This window comes from Mastomys coucha, unplaced genomic scaffold (genome assembly GCF_008632895.1).
Source record: "Mastomys coucha isolate ucsf_1 unplaced genomic scaffold, UCSF_Mcou_1 pScaffold7, whole genome shotgun sequence".
NCBI lineage: Eukaryota > Metazoa > Chordata > Mammalia > Rodentia > Muridae > Mastomys > Mastomys coucha.
In genome coordinates this window covers 74472440-74494805 of record NW_022196913.1, presented here as the reverse complement: position 1 = coordinate 74494805, position 22366 = coordinate 74472440, and the positions used below count along the sequence as shown (strand labels likewise).

General features: G+C 37.2%; 1 protein-coding gene and 1 pseudogene across 6 annotated transcripts in view; both read right to left on the bottom strand.

The window, feature by feature from the left end:
* Vps13b (vacuolar protein sorting 13 homolog B) overlaps positions 1–22366 on the bottom strand; it is a 564858-nt gene that overhangs the window by 440092 nt on the left and 102400 nt on the right. The window lies entirely within an intron of this gene.
* LOC116082934 lies at positions 12146–12245 on the bottom strand (annotated as a pseudogene).

Below are 22366 nucleotides of genomic sequence, written 5' to 3'. Positions count from 1 at the left end.
AAAAAAAAAAAAAAAAAAAAAGAAAGAAAGAAAGAAACATTTGAATATGTGAATTGTTTTAGTTTTCACATCAAATAAAAATAAAATTTTCACCTTTCTAATATAGATTTTATTACAGGCTAACATCATTCAACTTTTATATTCCACAAAAGGAGTGACAAGATACATTTAAAAAAAAATTCCTCAAAAGTGAGCTATTTTTACATATCAAAGGTCCAAGTGAACTCATCCTTCACAACTGAACTAAGCACAGTCCTTGGTGAGACTATGTAAAGGGTAAATGAGCACTTAACTCATGCTTTCTACATCTAAGACTAGGAAACACTGCAACAGGACTCTGTTCTTTCAAAGCATGTTTTTTGCACTTATTAATTATATACACTGTTACTTTATCTCAACTATCTACATTAACATAAAGAGTAATAAATAAATAAAGCATTTCATTGTAACACAATAAATACTATGAAAATGGTAGTACAAGATGTACAAAATTATAATGAAAAGGACCCTTGTAGATCCTCCAAAGAAATTATATGAAAGGGAATTATGAATGCCAACCAGAAAAAGATGGGAAGATAGACTGATCTAAAGTTCTGCAAGCAATAGAAAAAGAAGGCCCACCAATGAAGAAAGAAGTACAAAGACCAATCAATTAACAGAATAGCGGAGTGGCAACAATGCCAACACTGGAAAGGGATGAAGAGAACTGAGAGCAGGGAAAGCAAAAGGCACAAGACTTCTGTAAGAGGCTATTTCCTCAGACTGGAGAGAGAGTTCAGTGAAGTATGAAGACACATATAGTTCAGAGACTGTCCACCACCCACCTAAGTGCTAGGCAAGCATGAAAGCCAGCCCGATATCCCAGGGCATGGAAGACAGAGAAAGGACATCCTCTAAGCAAACTGGCTAGCAAAATTAGCTTTATCTGTGAGCTGGAGGTTCAACTAAACATTTCCTCAATGAATTAAGTAAAAATCAATCAAGAAGACACCAGACATAAAGAATTCTCTAAGTAACTACATACTGTACTTGTGACAGAGAAAAGCAATGCAAAGATTCCTTCATCTTGTATTCTTGCTGAGGATATCATGAAATTTGCAGGAAAATAGATGGAACTACAAAATATCATCCTGACTGAGCTAATCCAGAAGCAGAAACACACACATGGTACACACTCACTTATAAGTGGATATTAGCCCTAAAGTACAGGATAACCATGTTACAATCCACAGTGCTTATAATACAGCAGATCAAAATGAAATATTCTGCTGGGTATAGTCTTTCACTTTCACAATACAACCACTTAAGAGACTGAAACAGGAGTGCCATCCATAACTGTAAGGCTTGGACTACAGTGTGAGACATGATCTCAGAAGGGAAAGAAAGAAGGAAGGAAGGGAGGGAGGAAGGGAGGGAGGGAGGAAGGGAGGAAGAAAGGGAGGGAGGGAGGGAGGGAAGGAGGGAGGGAGGGAAGGACGGAGAGAGATTCTATAATTTTTTGAGGAAGAAACAACTAAGAGTGAATTTCTTATTGTAAACATATGGTTTTTACATGAATATATTTTATCTGTGAGACAGAATAACTGTGGTTAACATATTAAGCCCCAACCATTCACATGCTAAGTATTCTTCTTAGGGAATAACATTCAATTTGTTGAAAAAAGGTAGTTATTTGTGTTAACTTTGAAAACTACTAGGGAATTTGGAAGCTTACTCATTTGGAACCCTTTAGGACATGTCCTCACAAATAACGTATTAGTTACCAAGGAAAACAACTGGTTTTTACAACTCATTACATTTCTTTTCAACTTCATATAACCTGTCAGTTCTCAATTACACACGCCTGGGACAAAAATCAGACCAAAAATTCTTTGTATATAAGCATAAAATAAAAGCAATCTATGAAAAACATACAGCCAGCGAGAATAAAGCGTGTAACAGAAAAGCACTTGATAAATGATAAAACTTCAGCTGTGTGAATGGTTTAACACTAACAGTTAAGCCATACTTTATACCTGCTACACACAGTAACAACAAACTAGGTGAGCAATTTTAAAATCCAACTATTTTAAAGAAAGGTTAGGTGTCCCATAGGAAATAAAAGTGGAAATAAGTCCAAGAGAGAAAATGGCTTGGTTCCACACCTTTAAAATTGCCTACAGCAAGGCATCAAAAAATAAAATAAGTCCCCTGAGTCTGGGTCAGCAGCATGGAGTTACAACGTAAGCACTGGGGTCATCAGTGGCAATGGAGGCTGGCTAAAGGCTGAGGTAATGTATTGACGTACAGTAGTAAGGAACCTTGTAACACTACCGCTTACCGGACAAAGAGCTCTTATGTGGACACCATGGACAAAGAAACTCTATAATCACACATTTAGATCTGGGTATGGAACTATGAAATATAACAGAACAAAATTTAATCTAAAAATATTAAAAAGACCATTAACTCAACAAAAAGGAAGACCTAAATTCTATTCAGAAATCTATTGATTATATTTTTAACAAAACAACTAATTTTTACTACTCATTATTAAAATCCTTCCATCCTATCTTTAAAAAAATAGTCCTTTGCTGTAAGGAATTAGAAAATGAAATACAAAATTAATATGGAAAAGGGGCATTTTTACAAATAAGGAAATGATTGCCAAATATGTATATAAAACCTTTTTAGCCTTGTGGCACTAGTAAGTTGAAGATACACCCATATGTTGGTCTTCATATTTAAAAAATAGTTCCAGTTAGAACAATAGATACACAAATTATATTATGGATAGTATTGCTATTCAAAGCTCTTAGGAGAACTCCTTTGAAATTAACCAAGGAGATAATAACAAGGAGAAAAAGTTGAATCAGACATGTTGCTGGTGGCTTACACAAAGCCCGAGGCATGGCACTATCTAGAAGTAGAACTAATTACAAAAAAATCCAAACATTTGGGCAAAGAACACTATTTAAGGTTGGCTAATTGATTAAATAGGAAATGTTCCCAGCACCAACCATCCTGGTTTCTGAAACCTCTCTTGCTATACCTTGAGTAAGGCTGATATTAGCAATTATTACTTAAAAAAAACAATATCCAGAGACCGTAAAAACTTTCCCAGTATTTCTATTTATAAGAATTTTTCAAGAAAATACAATTTTAAAATACTGACATGCAGAAAGTTGAAAAATGTTTTGTCTAATAGTAGAATGATATTACATAATTATATTAAATATTTCAATCTCATGCACTATTATACTTGGCATAAGGATATCCAAATCAGACTCAAGACCAGAGCTTCAAATCTATCTTAAAGAAAAAGAAGTTGAGGAGGTAAGAATAAAGGGATCTAAGGGCAGGAATGAGTTTCAGACTGGTGGAATCCTGCTTCAACAAACAAGAACAGTTACTGAGACACTGTAATTAGTGCAGTTACTCAAACATCTAAAGAGTCTCAAGGAAGGAAGTTTCCAGAGTGAGTCTGAAAGAAGATGTTAAAATGACAATGGAGTGACCATGAGAGAAGTTCCAGGCTTATCATGCACATAGAAGGAACCACACTGAAGAACATAACCAGAATTCTGATGGAGTATTAGCACTAAGGCTGCAGTGGGGGCTGAAGTCTACTCAGATACATTACTACAATTCTAGGAAAAAAGAATATATACTAACACAAATCCAGAACCAGAAAGATTAAGGAAGAGGAAATAATGCAAGATATAGCTAAGAAAGGCTAAATAAATCCTTAGATGTTTGGGGGGAAGAAAGTGAGTGAAATGTGACATCATCAGCCACAATTAGAAAACAAGGTGTTTCACTTTAAACAGTGAATTTTTGGTATCTTGTCACATCTAAATGATTTTACCAGTGTGTACAAAATGTTCTGGGATATACAAATAAACAAGTTGTCAATATTGATGGGACCTGAAGCTACAGTGAAAAATGCTCAAAGTGTCCCCTTCTCAGTCAACAGTACAAGACAATGGAAAAGAGGTGAAGAGAAATGTTCTATATGGTTTACAGATAAAATCAAAGGAGAATAAAACCATAAAATACTCACTATTTGCACTAAGTGAAAAGACAACATGTGCACATTTTGTATCTGTCTCTGTAACACAAGAGGAAAATACAATGGGAGCTGCACAAAGACTTAGAGAATCTGAGAAAAATGTCTTTGTATGCCTGTCAACAGTGAGAAAGACAATGAAAGAAGTATGTGACCACCAAAAGAGAGAAAATTGAAAATATAACATTATGAAAAGCATAACATAAAATGATTATATACATAGTAAATAAAAACCACATAAAATTTATATATGAAAGCAGGAGATTGAAGGAAAGACAATGAAAAACAGTCATCTTGTTCTTATACTATTTCTTTAGATTCTTTCCTTTAATGTTGTTCTGTGATTTTACAATCTGAGTAAAAAGAAAACAAACACTCTATACAGAGCCTCATGAGAGCCAGCATAAGATTAAAAGAATTAGTTGTGTCTGCTCTGTGATTAATAGTTAAAGAACGTAAGCCATTCAATTCTAACTTTTCAGAACCATTGACTCCAGTTCTAAACATGCATTCCTAAATATAAGCTGCTTGTTTCCCAACATCTTAGTCCTTCCCACGTGAGACTTCCCAGGTCTCACTAAACTTGGAAAATACGAAGTAAATGACATATTAACTTGAACAATCATAAAAATACTTAGAAAGTAAAAAGTTCATTTAATGAAATAAAAATGTACAAATGTTTCCACATGTCTCTATAAAGTCTTCTTTCCCAGTAAGTGAACACGTTCAAGATTTTATTTTTGGCTTTGTTTCAGAAAAACCCATCTACATAGTATAGGGCTTAGAAGCACATCTCAGTCATGCAACAGTTATGTCATGGCTCATATGTCAAATAAAAATCACATTCAAGCCCACACAACCTCACAGAGCCAAAGCTGTCCTTTCTTTTCCGAGCACTCCTGTGAGAGCTCTCACAGCACAACACTGCTAATGTCACATGATACTCGTTAGGAGGTTAAATCCTAAACTAAAATGTCAGATGCTTTATAACACAGTTGTGAATGACCAAAAACAAGAAAAAAGACCCTCTCTTACTAGTTATAAACTATAATGATTCCCTTTTAACAGAAGCAAGTGCAAAAGTAGGACAAAACCATCACTGTTTATCACCATCCAGAGACTCTTTGTAAAAGAAAACATCCTCTAATTGTGTCCAAAATATTGAAGATGATAATGTTTCATTTAATACTTAAAATTACTTTGTTAGGTTTGTAAATGCATCTCTATTCAACTCCACATGCAAATATTATAAAACAGAAAGGTCTTAGAGACTTCACTTATCTGTGCAAATAACTTAAAGATTCTTTCATCAACCTAGCATGTGCACTGTCCTTTACTTAATAAGGTAAACAGGTATGAGTGGTACGCAATGCTAAGAGAGTAGGCACAATCAACATGTATGGGGTGACACCCCAGCTTCAGAACCAAAGGGAAGATAACAACCTTTCTATGGTCTGGTCTCTTGCCCATTATCTTTGCTAAGGTTTTATTGCTGCAAAGAAACATCATAACCATGGCAACTCTTAAAAAGGACATTCAATTTAATTAGGGCTGGCTTACATTTTCAGAGGCTTAGTACATTATCATCATGGCAGGGAACATGGCAGCATGCAGGCAGACAAGGTCCTGGAGAAGGACTGGAGAGATATACACCTTGATCCAAAGGCAGCAGAGGCAACTGTGCCACACTGAGCATAACTTGAGCATATATAATCTCAAAGCCTGCCTCCACTGCTAACACTTTCTCCATCAAGGCCACACACCTACTCCAACAAGGTCACAACCCCTAATAATGCCACTCCTTATGGCCTAGCATTCAAACACATGAATCTATGGGTGCGGGGGGGGAGGGGGATATTATACCTATTCAAAGCACCACATCTCTAATGGGGAGTTTGGTACCTTCCTCTAAAACTGATGCGAGACTATATGATGCAACAGATATCAAGCACTCAAAAGAGTGTATAAGCACATAGCAAGCACTTAATAATTGATGGCATTATTAACACTTATCTGTAACAGTATGTATAATTGTCACATTAGAAAACAATGTTGTGCCGGGCGGTGGTGGCGCATGCCTTTAATCCCAGCACTTGGGAGGCAGAGGCAGGTGGATTTCAGAGTTCGAGGCCAGCCTGGTCTACACAGTGAGTTCCAGGACAGCCAGGGCTATACAGAGTAACCCTGTCTCAAAAAACCAAGAAAAAAAAAAAAAAAGAAAACAATGTTGCATAACTAAGTTTTAAATTATATGTGATATAGTTTTAATATACTGTAAAAATCTTTTAATTGTAAAGTGTCCTTATACAAATGAAATTTACCTAGAATTAATAACTGATACATTAAGACCATGTTTGCAGTAGATCTTAAAAGCTATCTGACTAAAATAGGATTCATATAAATGTCAAAAGCCCCATGGCCCATTCAAATGAAAATTGGAAACATATAAGGCGCTAGATGGCAACTTAGGATAAATATGGGAGTAGGTACTGCAAGAAAAATATGCTTCAGTAGGAAAAGGGTATTAAAAACAATACAAAAAAAGTTTAATAAGTAACTGTCATGAGCTTTCACTCTATTTTTTAAAAACACTGTTGGTTGTTCTTTATATCAAGTAAATTCCTTATAGTTTTAACTTATTTTTCCATTATATAATTAAACAAGCTCTTGTCTTTCATTAAATTATACAAGCCAATTTTTACTATTAGTGTAATTCCTCACTATAGCGAAAAACCATGTGAAAAATATTTCTGTCCACATTTTCTATTGAGGAAACAATAAATTTTGAGATTTTAAAGAGCATGCCTAAGATTCCATAAGCAATGAAATACAATCAAGGTATAGGTGAGGAGAAGGTTGCATAGGGCTGACTTGAGACACTGACTATAAGAAAATAGAAATTCAGAAACCTGTCCACTGCTACACAGTGTGAGTAAAGCAAAGCACAACCCAAGAGGACCTCCCCACTTCTGCATGGCATGCTCAGATAATCCCTGATCCCCTAAACCGCCACCCACTGCCATGCTGCATAGGCAGGGTAGAAGACACCCAGAGGCCTGGGAGCTACTAAGTTGAGAGAATAAATGGTAGAGAAATGGGAAAGAGAATCAACAGTGTGTACACAATAACGAGAGATGGAACTGTTAACTAGAGAGAAAGTAGTGACAAACGGTAGCTGATGTGAGTAGCCTGCACTGCCATCTCAAGCCACAATCTCAGTCCTTGGCCCTGTTACAGCAGGAGACATGTGTAGATGTCCCTGGCTCATGTTACAGCCAAGCAGTGCTGTGTAGAGCTGGCCCCATCCCTACCTGGGCAGAGAAGGAGAGCAAGCCCCATCCCCTCACCTAGGCAGTTTGGAATTGCTGGTCCCAGTGATGTTCAAGTAGGCACAGGAGGACCAGCATGGAGGGTATAAGAGCAGGAGAGATGGCCCTGCCCCTAATCAGCTGCTGTGTTCAAGTTAGCTGGCCCCACCTCTCATCAGCAAAGTACTGGAGAGCTGGGCCTGGTGGTGCTGGTGAGGGAGAGCTGGGCCTGGTGGTGCTGGTGAGGGAGAGCTGACCCTTGATGACTTGAGCACAGGAGGAGTGGCGGGCTTGTCCATCCCAACAATACCCCATCTAGGAACTGCTGGAGCATATGAAGGGACTGGTTCTGCAAAACCAAAGCTGCAAAATCTCTAGGGCACAGGGCAACAGCAGGATAACTGAGAGGAGTCCCAGTGTGGACCCAGTATTGATACTGTAGAAGCCAAAGCCCTTGAACCAGACCAATGACTCAACACAATGAACATTTGCAAATAAAGCTGTATGGGCAAAAGGATATGCTATGTGACACACCAAAGCTTACATGACAAAAGGGTTATTTGGAAATGGGGGGATGGATTTGGTAGTTTTTGTTTATTTGTTTTCTTTGGGGGGGGGCAATGGTGGAGGGCAGAGATAGAAGGATAGAGAGATTATTGAGATTTTATGATGTGAAATTCACAAAGAATTGAAAACAGATTTTTTTTTAAGGCACACAATATAATAAGAAAATAACAAGCACGTTAAGAAACCCATTTGCCAATATCATAGAAGATGCTGACTCCCTGGACAATGAAAGTTTTACAGTACCCCTATGAAAAAAATCACCACATCATGACCTTCTAGTTTCCTTATTATTTATCAAGTGCAAAAAGATCATCCTAATGTTGCAAACAAATTGGTTGCTTGTCTCTTCAATGTCCAGCAGGTTCTTTAGTTTAAAACCAGTCAATATAATGAGACCTGTGATGGTGAGAGCTGTACTGAGGAGCACATGTGGTCAACCAAACCAAAGACCCTGGACAAGAGATTGGGCTGAGAGCACACAGCAGTGCTATAATAACTCCACACCCTCTACTCATCATCAGCTAACTGATGCAACACTATTGTAGACATCAAAAGTAAGCCGTGACATTTCTTAACTTTGAGGCCATCTAATAGATACCAGCAGTGTACCTTTATGACAAAAACTACACTATCACACTATAGCTCAACTATAATACTTGGAAGGACATTCCAAGCCCCTTATTAATATACAGGCACCTAATATTGTCAACTACTAAAATGGTCTCTAGAATAAATAATCCACTTTACTCAATAAGGTAAATGACTACCAAATATAGATCTCATTACAAAGGGTTAATGTCCTTTTGGTCACCACCAGGGTTATTATCAGGGAGAAAGCAGTAGAGAATATCTTAAACTATGAATCAGCAAAACTTTCTGCCAAGACCCAGACAATAAATATTTTAGGCTTCACACATGACATACAGTCTCTGGAAATTGCTGTTGTTATTGTTGTTGTTATTATTGTTATTGTTTTATGGTTGTTGTTGCTGCTGTTGTTGTTTTTTGCTGCTTCTGCTGTTGTGTTTTTGATACTCCTTAGCAGTTTTTCTTTTTTAGCAAAGAATCCATCATGTGTCCTTTCTTTTATTTATTTATTTATTTATTTATTTATTTATTTATTTTATAATGTATGAGTACACTGAAGCTGTACAGATGGCCATGAGCCATCATGTGGCTGCTGGGAATTGAACTCAGGACGGCCCCACTCACTCCGGCCCCGCAATTCACTGTAGCTATCTTCAGACAGCACCAGAAGAGGGCGTCTGATCTCATTACCGGTGGTTGTGAGTTACCATGTGGTTGCCAGGACCTGAACTCAGGACCTTCGGAAAAGCAGTCAGTGCTCTTACCCCCTGATCCATCTCACCAGCCCCCTCCTTAGCAGTTTTAAATGCTAAGAGACTGTTGCTTCGTGAACTGTCACTGGGCCAGCAAATCAATTTTGCAACAAAGTTAGTTGCAAAATAGTATGAAGGGAAAGCTAATGTGTCCTCTTCACTCATTGTTTCAGTTTAAATAGTTACATTGTTAGTTTCCTGCAGCCTTATGTTTTAAATACCTATTCCTATGAAGGCCATTATTTAGGGGACTATATTAGAAGATCGGGACCCAGCTGGGAGAAGTAGGTAGTTAGGGCAAACCTTTAAAAGCCATACCAACTCCTTGTTCTAGCCTGACTCTCTGCTTCCCAGTCTGGTACCAAGTGAACAGCTCCTAACCCATGTTCCCAGTCACAGACAGAGTGTCTCTGACCACTAGGCTTTCCTCAAATTAGTGAACTCTGAAATGTCTCTTAAACCATGGCCCAACTATACTTCCTCCTTCAGCTCTTCCTGTCAGGTATTTTTGTTAGTGATAAAAAATAACAAATATAGCCATTTTTCTTAGTAATAGCAAAACTTTAAATTCTTAAAGCTTAACAATACAGAAAACATCACTTCACTTTCTAAGTAACTACTATAGAATAGAACTCTTCTGCAACCACCTACATAGTTTAAAAATCTGTATCATACAGTATTAAATACAGAGAAGTAAAATCACTAACACTTTATTAACCGAGGCCCATCTAAAACAATACTGTTGAATAAGTAAAATGTAAAAACAAAAAGTGAAGGTATTTCAACATTCTCGCGGGGCAGTGGTGGCACACGCCTTATAATCCCAGCACTTGGGAGGCAGAGGCAGGCAGGTTTCTGGGCTCAAGGCCAGCCTGGTCTACAGAGTGAGTTCCAGAACAGCCAGAGCTATACAGAGAAACCCTGTCTCAAAAAAAAAAAAAAAAAAAAAAATCTCTTTTTTTTTCCTATAAAGTCTATGAACCCAAAAGATATTTTATAGTTTCTGGTTTTTGTTGTTGTTGTTGGTTTTTTTTTTCCTCAATTCAGACTAGCCACACATTAAGTACTCAAAAAATCACATGTGATGAGTGGCTAAGATAATAAACAATTTTGAGTTAATAAATAAATAATTCTCAAAATACAAACGTTAATCTGTTATTCTTGTTTTCCCTCAGGTCCTACTCCTCCTTTCCACTTAAATACTTAATGTATTCATTCATTCTCTATGTAACTATAAGATTAAACTCATCACACAAAGAAATAAAAACTAAGTGAACCATAATTGAAACTGACCTCATAGGTAGTTAACCTAAGAGACATGGGAGGAGAAAGCAGTGAGGTACTGGAAGTATACACTGAATGAGAAAGGGAGGTGAGCTAGGCATGGAACATGCCTGGAATCCAGCATTCAGAAGGCTGAAGCAGGAGAGTTGCTCCGCAAATACCAGTAGGCAGCCTGGTATGTAACCAGCAGGGTTACACAGCAATACCTCATCTCAAATAGATAGATAGATAGATAGATAGATAGATAGATAGATAGATAGATAGATAGATAGATAGACAGACAGACAGACAGACAGACAGACACAGACAGACAGACAGACAGGAAGTAGAAATATACCAAAAGAGAAAAATATGCGACAGGTAAAAGAATAATAATGAAATCTGAAGCAGAGATGAATTTAAGACCAGAAAATAAACTTCCGTGGCTTAATTGCAGAAAGTAGATTACTGTGGCTAAGTTCCACAAACAAGACACAAGTGTGATATATGATTTGTTCCATAAGGCATTCAAACTTCTCTAAAGGAGATTTTCTTAATACTTTTTTTAATACTCTATTTTTTAAATACTCTATTCTAAATAAGCAAAACTGAAAGCTGTCTACCCAATACTCATTCCCCTTTCTTAGTCTTACTAATTTAATTCTAACTCTTTTCATGGGCATCTAGCTAAAAATATTCCCTGACTAGAAACAGCAGATACTTAGGGCAGGGGCGGGGGGCACAGTTCTGAGAACTATACAAAAAGAGAGCCCGGTGATTTAGCACAGAATGAAAGGCACTTACCATACAATTATGTAGACCAGAGATCAAGCCCCTATAAACCCAGATGAATCAGAGAGGCAGAGTATATATGAAATCCCAGATCCCAGCACCCCTACAGCAAGATGGAAGGTGGAAAGGAGAATTCTTTAAAGAAGTTCATGTGCTAGCTAGAGGTGGTAGTTGTGGGGAGGAAACTGGGAGAGAGAGAAGTCGGGGAGGGGAAGGGGAAGCACAAAATCTATACAACTTTTTTTTTCCATTATAACATCACTAAGACCTCTATTCTTAGAAGTGACTGCCTGGAAGCTGTCTCTTGGATAGCAACAGATGGGAACTTCATTTGCCTCCATTCTTTGACTGATAAGACTAACTGAGTATGCCTAGATTTTATACTAATAAAAATATAGTTCATACTGAACAATTACTTTTTGTCTTGAAGCCTGGAATTTTAGTACTTGCAAAAGAAGGACTGCTTATATGAAAACTACCCAGTAAAAACCTTGGGTATTGAGAAACCACCCCAGGCAGAAACACTGCACAATTTGCTGCATTTGGGCTGGTAAAAGGAAGATAACTGAAATACAATCCCTGGAACAAAGCAGTGATCAGAGAGAATGCATGTCTCTTTAGAGTCTGCTTGTGTCTTTCCCTTGGTAAAAGGTCAAATAATAAATATATTCGTATTTGTGGGTCACACTATCTACTACAGCTGTTCAAGCACGGTGAGATAAAACTAGCTCCAAAATAATGTTTAAAGGAACAAGCACAATTATATTCCAATAAGATTTGACTCAAATCTGGATGTCTCCATGTAATTTCTGTATTTGGCAAACAAAGGCAAGAGGACTGGGAGAGTAGACATATCCTCTTTCACTTTGCCACCTACTGACCCACATGTGACACAACAGCTATACCTGCTGTGTTTCTAGGGGTAGGCCATGTGATTCTTTAAGTCCCAAAAGTAGTTCCTTTACATCCCTATGAAAGTAGTATCAAGATCAAGAAAGAGAAAGAATGACATCTTAACTGCAGTGGAGACAACATGGATAGAGAAATTGGAGCAGCAGAGCAGCTGAGGGTGAAGCTCAGAAGAGGAATGCTTGTCTATATATGTAAAGCCCCAGGCTCAGTCTCCAGCACCACAAACAACACTGTGCATCATTTCAATAATGTCAATGTAGCTAGTGAGGCTGAGCCAGCCCAGACTCGAACTCAGTTTTTGTTTTTATAGAGGAAAGAAAGAAAAGCACTAGGTAAATTCTGAGAATGCCAATGACATCAGCTTTGACACACCACTTCTCTGAGATTCTTCCTCTCTTTCTTACCTACTGTGTCTCTTTTCCTCTAATTTCCCATCTTCCTGGTTATAATGTAGCATAACTGAAGGATGAAGCAGACTCACATCACAGGGTCACCCTCACTTCCCATGGACATGACTTAGAGAGTGTGTCATTCCTGGCATGCAAAAGCAATATTCTCTTCCATCTCATTGCTCCCATCTAGGTCTTTTAATCAATAAATATAGAATTAGAAAGAATAGGGAAATTAAATAGAGTTATGGATCAATTACTCCAAATCTGGAATACTGTTTCACAGCGGAAAAGATGAATTCTCTAAAAGAAATGTGAAGTCTTCTGAGAGAACAAATGCATGGATGTAGGGAGACTGAATGACATCTCTATCAGCAGAAATACAGGACATTCAGCAACCATATCTCATTTTGTTTGTATTCTTCAACACAAACCTGGGCTAGTGTGCTTAAAGAACCTTGAGGAAGCAGAACTGAGATGCACAACCACAATACACTCAGAAGAAAGGACAATTCCTTCAGTCTTACAAGGACTTCTGCAAGATGATGAAAGCTGACAACTCACTTAATGGTGAAAAGCCGAGTGATTCTCTCTGGGCACAGATGAACAAGTGACCCTCTCTTGCCACTTTTATTCAAAACTGTGAAAGGTCCTATCTAAGCAAGAAACAGACATAAAATGCACTTGAACATTAACTTTAGAATAACTTGTTATCTTCCTATACAACACTTTGCAAACACTTCTGTTGGAAGGATTAAAAACTTACTGATAGAAACAGAATACAGCAAGCACTGAGAATTCTAGAAAATAGGAACTACTTTTTTTTTTTAGTTTTATGTACACTGGTGTTGTGCTTGCATGTATTATCTGCATGAGGATATTGGATCCTTTGAAATTGGAGTATTAGACATCTGTAAGCTGTCATGTGGGTGCTAGGAGTTAAACCCAGACCCTCTGGAAGAACAGTCAATGCTCTTAACTGCTGAGCAATCTCACCTGCCCTGATTATATAATCCTAATTATATAATCAGAGAAGCAAAACTAGGAACAAATTATTTAATATGTGATATATTATATATTAGAGATGAAAGAACTGAATTTAATTTTTTAGTACTTTAGTTCTCAGATAATGGTGAGCTAATTTGCCACTGATGGTTAGTTGCTGACACTATGTCAGTGATAACGATAAGGAATATTGACAAAGGAGACTCAAATTTGACACAATCTGAACACATACAAAAATATCTCAAATTATGATCTTTAGGCCCAGAGTCCCTGTGTATGTGATAACGAGTAACAGTAACTTAAATCCTCTCTGTGGCAGTGGCAGCTAGCTTCTGCTCTCTGGGACGACGTCATGAATCTAAAAGTAACGACATGCACAGGTGCTACAGTAGGTTCTACAGAGTAAGACTGCTTCCACTTTGATGCCTGCGAAGAAAGCAGGTCACACACCTAGTGCTCCACTCCATAATCCACCCTGTCAGTATTTAATAAGAAAGCCCACGAGAAGCAATGAATACCAAAGACCTAGCATATACTAGGACATTTGTACTCTGGGAAGATGGCAAACCAAGTCCTTTTCTCCTTCTCAGTTCCACTCCTGGTTCACTTTGACCATGTGGAAGACTAGTGTATGACATGCAAGCCCTGGGCACGAATCCAGCCAGAGGTATGTATGAGTTTAAAAAAAGAAAGGCAAACACCTTCAAGATTGCATTCAGATGTGAGCAGAATGGCTGCCAGAAGCCTTTTCATCTTGTCTTCTGGTGCATGCTAAATAAAAAGTAAGATGTCTTAGGCCCATCCCTCCAAGCATGTCTTCACTACAGGAAGATTCTTACATTGAGTAACTCTCGTCCTTATAAAAAAGAGACTAATACACAGAAGAGAGGGGATGGGGGAAAAGGGGGGAGAGGAAACGGGTAGGAAAGGAGGAGAAAAGAAGAAAGGGGAAAAGGAAAAGGAAAGGGGGAGAAAGGAAAGAAGAAGGGGAAGAGAGAAGGGAGAGAGGAAGAGGTGGGGTGGGGGAATATAAAAAGGAAGAAGGAAAGGAGGAAAAGGGAAAGGAAAGGTAGAAGGAAGAGGAGAAGAGAGAACAAGATTTTCAAATGATTACAGAGGGAGCTGAAAACCAAGGAAAAGCAAAGCTTGGCAGGGACCAAAGGGTAAGATAAGGATTCGCTTGGTGAAATCAAGAGTCTACGGATACCTTGATCTCGAGCATTTGGCCTCCAGGATGATGAGATCATACCCTGCTGCTGTTTGAAGCTGTCTAGTCTGTAATGTGCTATCAGAAGCTCTATGATAGTCTTAAGGCACAAAATAGTATGAACACTCTCTTTCCAGTGTGTAAAAATAACCAGTTTGTATCTTTAGTCACAGCTAATCCTGTAATAGCTGAAATACATACTATAATCACGTCTCTTTATGGTTAACTAGCTGTCACTAGAACTAAGAATATAGCCTACTACATATTTTCAAGTTTATTAGGTGACTAGAACTGACACCAACTGACTAGTACAGTTGATATTAATAAGCAAATAATAAAGACAGGTTCATAGGCAAAAAAATAAAATAAAAGTGTGTTCTTAACAAATTTAGAACATTCCTATAAGACTAACAAATCATACGAAAGACAAAAACTGCATACTTTTCAAAAGTCTAATTAAATACTTAAGGAACTGAGTTTTTCTCAAGTCTTCACAGAAAGCTAAGATTTTATATAGGGTATATTTTCTACTACCTGAAATTTTTCTAGCATTCATCGAGTCCTTTTTCATGATGAAGAGCACATTCGCATGCACACACACACACACACACACACACACACACACACACACACAAAGCCATTCTTAGGCTAAGAGGTATCTGAAAAAACACTTTAGAAACATATCAAGTGTCTAAAAGAGAATACAGTAGAAAACTTACAACATAACTTACTAACACCCACAACTAGTTCTTGAGTTCAATAAGTTATTTGTTAATAACCATTTCTTAGTGATGAATACAAGTTTGATAAATGAATTCTTAATGCCCAGACAAATGGAAGCATTTATATTATGGATGTGTGTATACATACATACTAAATTATGTACGTACGTACGTATGTATGTATGTATGTATGTATATATTGTATGTATGTATGTATATATGTATGTTCCCCAGGATCTCAGGTATTTAAACATTTGGTCTCCATTTGGTGATACAGTTTGGAAGGGGCTAGGGTGCAACCTTGCTGAAAGAAGTATGTCACTGAAGAGGGTCTTTGAGAATAAAAGTCCTACTACTTCAAGTTCATTCTTTCTGTTTTATGTTTAGAGTTCAAAGTATAAGCTCGTTCATCTGGTCACCACACCTGGCACTTCACAAGTATCTTTACCACGATGGACTATCAAATGCCTTCTGGTGTTTTATCACAGCAACAGCAAAGGAGTTAGTCAAAGACACACAGACCCTTTAACATTCAGAAAACTTGATACTAAGGAGACCTCTCTATGACAAAGAGCTCTTGATCTGAAAGTGAGAGGACTTGAGTTTGAATCCTCAATATAAACAATACACAAACAAAAAGCTGGTCATGGTTGTTCATGCTTCTAACTAACTCTACAACTGGACTGTGGAGAGAATCAGATTCCGAGACTCACTGGACAGCCAGCTTAGTCAAAACTGAAAGCTTATGTTTCACTGAGACACCTTGTTTCAAGTCAATGAGGTGAAGAATGATAGAGAAAGACACTTTAAAGTCCTTTATGGGCTCTGAATGCATGTGTACCATTTGTGCTCACATGCATACAATCCATACATGTAGGCTATATATTCACCACATGTGCAAATACACTAAATAAATAAATACTGCGAAGTTTTCAAAAGGTAATCTTTGTGCTTAGATTTAAATATCAAGAAGTTTTAGTGGAACATGATAATTAGTGCCTATACCATAAGCACTCCAGAGATGAGAAAGGCACCCATTACAGATAACTACCTATCCAGGATATATTGTAAAAGACCCAGTCAAAAAGACAACAAAGATGAAGAAGGAGGAAGAAAGAAGTCCTCATCTTTTCACTAGAACATAAATACAACTCTATTCATTGTTATTATTACATAAATAAATATCCATAGACAATATCACTTATACAGCATGATATTTTTTAAGTAACTCAAAAATATGTACCCTAGAATATTTAAGCTGTGTTTTCAGATTTGGGGGCAGAGAAAGAAGTTTAAAAAGAGAGAAACAGGGGAAAACAAGGAAACCTCACTATCCCACACTCATTTTCTAAGTGGTTAAAGAGTATTCAATAACTCCAAATTCCTTTTTATACACACACCTGGGAAGAATACCAAATCTGTAAATTTGCTCAGCATTACACTGATGTGGTTTTAAACCAGATGTTTAAATGTTACAGTATGTATATTTTCTTCCTCTCTTCTAAGACAGAAGTAAAGTAAGAGGAATATTTGACTTTGCTCCACAAGAGACCTATTTAATAGTTTGGCGGTTGTGGAAGTAAAGGCAGCTTGGCTAAGTCAATGTTGACGACATACAGAATGACATGATCCTAATGAGTTGGAAAATATTGGCTCTCGAGAGAATAGACCAGATGCTACTGAGCTGAGAAAGCTACTGTATTATTGAATTTCATTTTTATGAGGTAAAATTTATTATTCAACCATTACAGTATCCCATATGAAACCCTGCATAAAATACTTTTACAGTTACCTTCTGGAAAGTAGATTTGTGTTTTAACATTAAGACATCACTTAAAAGGGGAATTTGTATATCCATTTGATGATTATTATACAACTTTATAAATCTGTCAATTTCCCTGCAAATATCAGACCAGAGGAACTAAAAAGTCAACAAAATAATTAATCTGAATAGAGAGAAATTAGAAGTTCTTGTTTTCCAAAGCAAACCAAATTTAAATATAACTTAGTATTTTATCTTCTGGAAAAATTGCAAGAGTTAATAATTCTGTTTTGGTGACTGTCAAAAATATTAACAACAGGGACTGGAGAAATGGCTCAGCGGTTAAGAGCACTGACTGCTTGCTCTTCTAGAGGCCTTGAATTGAATTCCCACAACTACATGTTGGCTCACAACCATCTGTAATGGGATCCAATGCCCTTTTTTTCTGGTGTGTCTAAAAACAGCTACAATGTACTCACATAAATAAAATAAAAAAATCTTTTCAAAAATATATTGACAACAAACCTACATAAAATAATGATCCCAATTAATAATAAATTAAGCACAAACTTTACAACTCTAACATAGAGTTCATAACTTACATTTCAAATGAGCCTCAAGAATTCATTAGACAGCTTGGCAGTGGTGGTACATGCCTTTAATCCCAGAACGTGGGAGGCAGAGGCAGGCGGATTTCTGAGTTTGAGCCAGCCTGGTACACTTTTGATTCCAGTTGTCCACAATTCAGAAATTGGAGTATTAGACATCTGTAAGCTGTCATGTGGGTGCTAGGAGTTAAACCCAGACCCTCTGGAAGAACAGTCAATGCTCTTAACTGCTGAGCAATCTCACCTGCCCTGATTATATAATCCTAATTATATAATCAGAGAAGCAAAACTAGGAACAAATTATTTAATATGTGAGTGAGTTCTAGGACACCAAAGGCTATATGGAAAACGCTGTCTCGGAAAAAAGCAATAATAATAATTCATTAGATTTTCACTGAATAATTTCTAATGTGTTAGTAGATATTAATCTTTACCTATTACTTCAAGTGTCATACAACAGAAAGTAATTTAATAATAGAAAGATTCAAAGACCTTACTTCAAAAACTGACTTAGTCAATAGCTATGATGTAATAATTTGGGGAGGAAAAAGAGCACTAAATCACTTTGTGTATGAATTTTCCCATCTGTAGGTTTAACACTTGCCAACGATATTACTGGTAAGAAGCCAACTGAATTAATGTAGAAGAAATGTCATTCTAAAATAGGTGAGCCAACTCAGACGATTCATGTAAACTTTATGGTATGGACTCCTCACATGATGCATGTGGCTCACAAAAGGAAAATGCTTACAGATAGATATAAAGTATGTGAACAGAGGAAAGGACAGGGTTTAAATTGCTATCATCCCACTGCACTCCCTTACCCATGTATACGTGTGTTGCAGCACCCCACTTTGGACTCAGCAGAACTAAAAAAATATGAAGTGAAACTTAAGGGTTCTTTGGAAAGTCAGTTGCTGGAGCAAACAAGTGAAAGAACATGTAGCTGAAGCAGACACAGGTGAAAGACTAAGGCAGACTCGGGAAGGAACATTTAGCTGAAGCAGGCACAAGAGAAAGGATGTTCTGCTAAAGCAAGCATGTTAGCAAAGGTTTCTCTGCTAACCACAGGCATGTATTGGTCCACCTTACACTGCATAATTGAACTGCATTTGTCGGCACTCGAGAGAGAACTGCACCAAAAACTTCTGGTGTGTGTTGCAGTTTCTTGCTGCTTCTATATGCTTGGGCTGACTGTCAGTGATGTCAGCTGAGACACTCATGCTAAGGTAAGACCCATGGAGGACATGTGATATTTAGAAAATATAAATAGGACTCAAGGACAGACAGTGACTGAGGCTGAGTTTGGGCTGCTTATAGACCTAGCTGTGCAATGCTTGTGGGTCTCAACTCTTCACTGATCTTCGCTTTCCTGAGAGACACAGCCTAGAACTTCTCCTGGAGTTCCTCCTAGTCCCTCCTGCTGACTTGAGCCAAGGCTGAGGCTGTCTATGCTAGGTAGTCACTGCTGCTGATTCGTGTCTGCTAACCTGATTTGGACTGCTGGGTATGTCTGTAAAGTGTTTGTGAGTAGATCAAGCTGCCGCTGCTAACATATGATCTGAAATGCTGATTTCCAGAAAACACAGGTGGGAGTTACTCCAAAGAACTTTTCTCAACAGGTTCACTTCTCCCATATCCTTTCTTGCCCACTATCTCTGGTGGGTGGTGGGCTAGAAGGGAAGTTAATGCATTTAAGAACCATCAAGTTACAAATAGGTGTTCCATCCCAGGTTTCTAAGAGCTATGTTTGGAAGCTTGAAATCAAGCACATAAAAGAGACACAATGAAGACTTTTTTTCTCTAAATTCAAACAAAACATTTTCTTGCAGTACTCTTTCGATTTAACTTTACCTTATCATCCATCTGCTCAACAAAACAACTGAACAAGTAGACTCAGGGTAGAACAGAAACCTTGCCTCCTTCCCCTCTGAAGCCTTGCAATCTTGAGGACCAGGATTTTGTTTGTTTGGCTGGTTGGTTACTGGGTTTGGGGGTTTGTTTGTTTGTTTGTTTGTTTGTTTGTTTAAGAATGAAAACAGGGTTTAAAAGATCCATTATCACACCCCAATTAAGTCATCTCTCCTAAGTGTTAATACTTAAAAAGGAAAAATATTTGTATTACCAAACTATGCTAGCTAGTTTTCATGTCAACTTGTCCCAAGCTAGAGTCATGTGGGTGGAGGGAACCTCAAGTGAGTGAGAAAATGATTCCATCAGAGTTGCCCATGGGCAAGCTAGTAAAGCATTTTCTTGACTGATGAATGCTATGGAAGGAGACATTTCACTGAGGGCAGTGGTTCAAGCTACTCTAAGAAAGCTGGCTGACCAAGCCACAAGGAGCAAGCCAGCAAGCAGCACCCTCCACGCCCTAGGCATCAGATCTTGGCTCCAGGTTTCTGCCTTGACTTCCTTAGATGATAAACAAAGCTCTGTGATGAGCTAAATCTTTCTGTGCCTAAGTCACTGGTGCCATGGTGTTAATCACAGCAATAAGAACCTTAACTAAGATTTTGACCAAGGTAAAAAATTCAAACAAAAACCCCCGTATCTTTTTTTTTCTTTTTTTTTTTTTTTTGGTTTTTCGAGACGGGGTTTCTCTGTGTAGCTCTGGCTGTCCTGGAACTCACTCTGTAGACCAGGCTGGCCTCAAACTCAGAGATCCGCCTGCCTCTGCCTCCCAAGTGCTGGGATTAAAGGCGTGCGCCACCACCACGCTGCAAGCCCATATCAGCACACTTTTGATTCCAGCTGTCCACAATTCAGAATGGATTGATCAACATGGCTTCAATAATCCCATATTCGCACACACTCTTATAAGGTCCCATAAATAAATCCATTCAAAAGTGGAAGCTCATGCTATAGTCCAGCACACCAAAATAATTTTCTGCTTCTGTGACACATTATTAACATAATTTAGATTATCAGAAGAAAACTTGTTTTCTTCCTATAGATGTTTGGATTTTTGATGTTTGAAATAAAACAGTGCTCCACATGTATGGTAACATTGCTACCAACGGTTAGGATGAACAGACTAAGACATGCTGCTGCACATTCTAAGACCAAATGAAAAGCAAAAGTCCAGTATTACATTACATAGACAAGACCTAAGACCCTCAGCTTCTAAGATGAAAAACAAAATGGGTTAAATAAACGCGTATGCTTTTTAAGTGCGGAAAACAAAAACAAAAACAAAAAAAAACAGTAAAGCCATGAAATAATTCTATACCAGCAGTGAAATAACTCTATGCTAGCATGAGAATTTTTTTCAGTTGATTTACCTAATTTTCCACTATATAAAAAATAAACAATGTATATAAAACCTAACTATTGAATATCTATTTCCTTTTAATAATATAATGATTTGTATCATCTCACAACTTAATACTGGTCTGTCTTCATTAATTGTCTAAAATTCTCATAATCATAAAATCATGTATTTTTAGATATCAATTTGAAAAAAAGAACATTTTTTGTTGAAAATGCTGAATTATAAGAATAGTTTACATATATATGCATACATTTTTTAATAGTGACTGTGAACACTGTCCATTTTTCAAAGGGGCATAAAAAAACAGTACTGCATTTTCTACGTGAGGAATTATAGAATTCCAAAAGCAGTGCATTAGTTACTATAAAAAATGCTTTCATTTTCTTTCCTTTGAAGGTACTAAATTTTCTCTTCTTTGTTGTCTAGATTGAGTGACATCCTCTTAGTTTCTAAAACTGAAATACTAAAGAAGCAACTATATAAAATTATACCCATATTCCTGACTAAAAGCAGAGCACTAACTTTATTTAGAAATAATGTGTACCTTTTACAATTAAAAAGAGCAAAACTAACATTTTGCTTGACATATTATATATGTTTTATTGAATTCTATCTTTTTCAAACTCTTAGTTGTAGTCAGTAAAGTTGACTTTAAAATCTAATAAATTACAAGTTATAGTTCATCAATTAGTAGAACTTGACAGTAAATAAACTTTCCAAAAACTGTGAAAACCCAGTTTCCTCCAGCAAGACAGGACTCTCAGGTGCATGAGACTCCATGCACAGACTCCATGTACCCCACACGCACGTCTTATTTTCCAGTAAAACTAAAAGAACTTAATTCAAACTGTTTGTCCTAACAGTTAAGGTGAGCAGTATAGGACTAGGAATGTGTCTAGGTTATTTAAAAAGTTTGGAAGAATAAAAGGTCTAAAATTAATGATGACCAAGAAGTACAAACAGTAATAATAATAATAATAATAATAATAATAATAATAATAATAATATCATTTCTATATAATACAAAAAAAACACTGTAAAAATCTACTAGAAAATACAATAAAACATTAGAGAAAAGGTCACCATCTGTCATGGTTTGTATATGCTTAGCCCCGGGAGTAGCACTATTTGGAGATTTGGCTTTGTTGGAGTAGGTGTGTCACTATGGATGT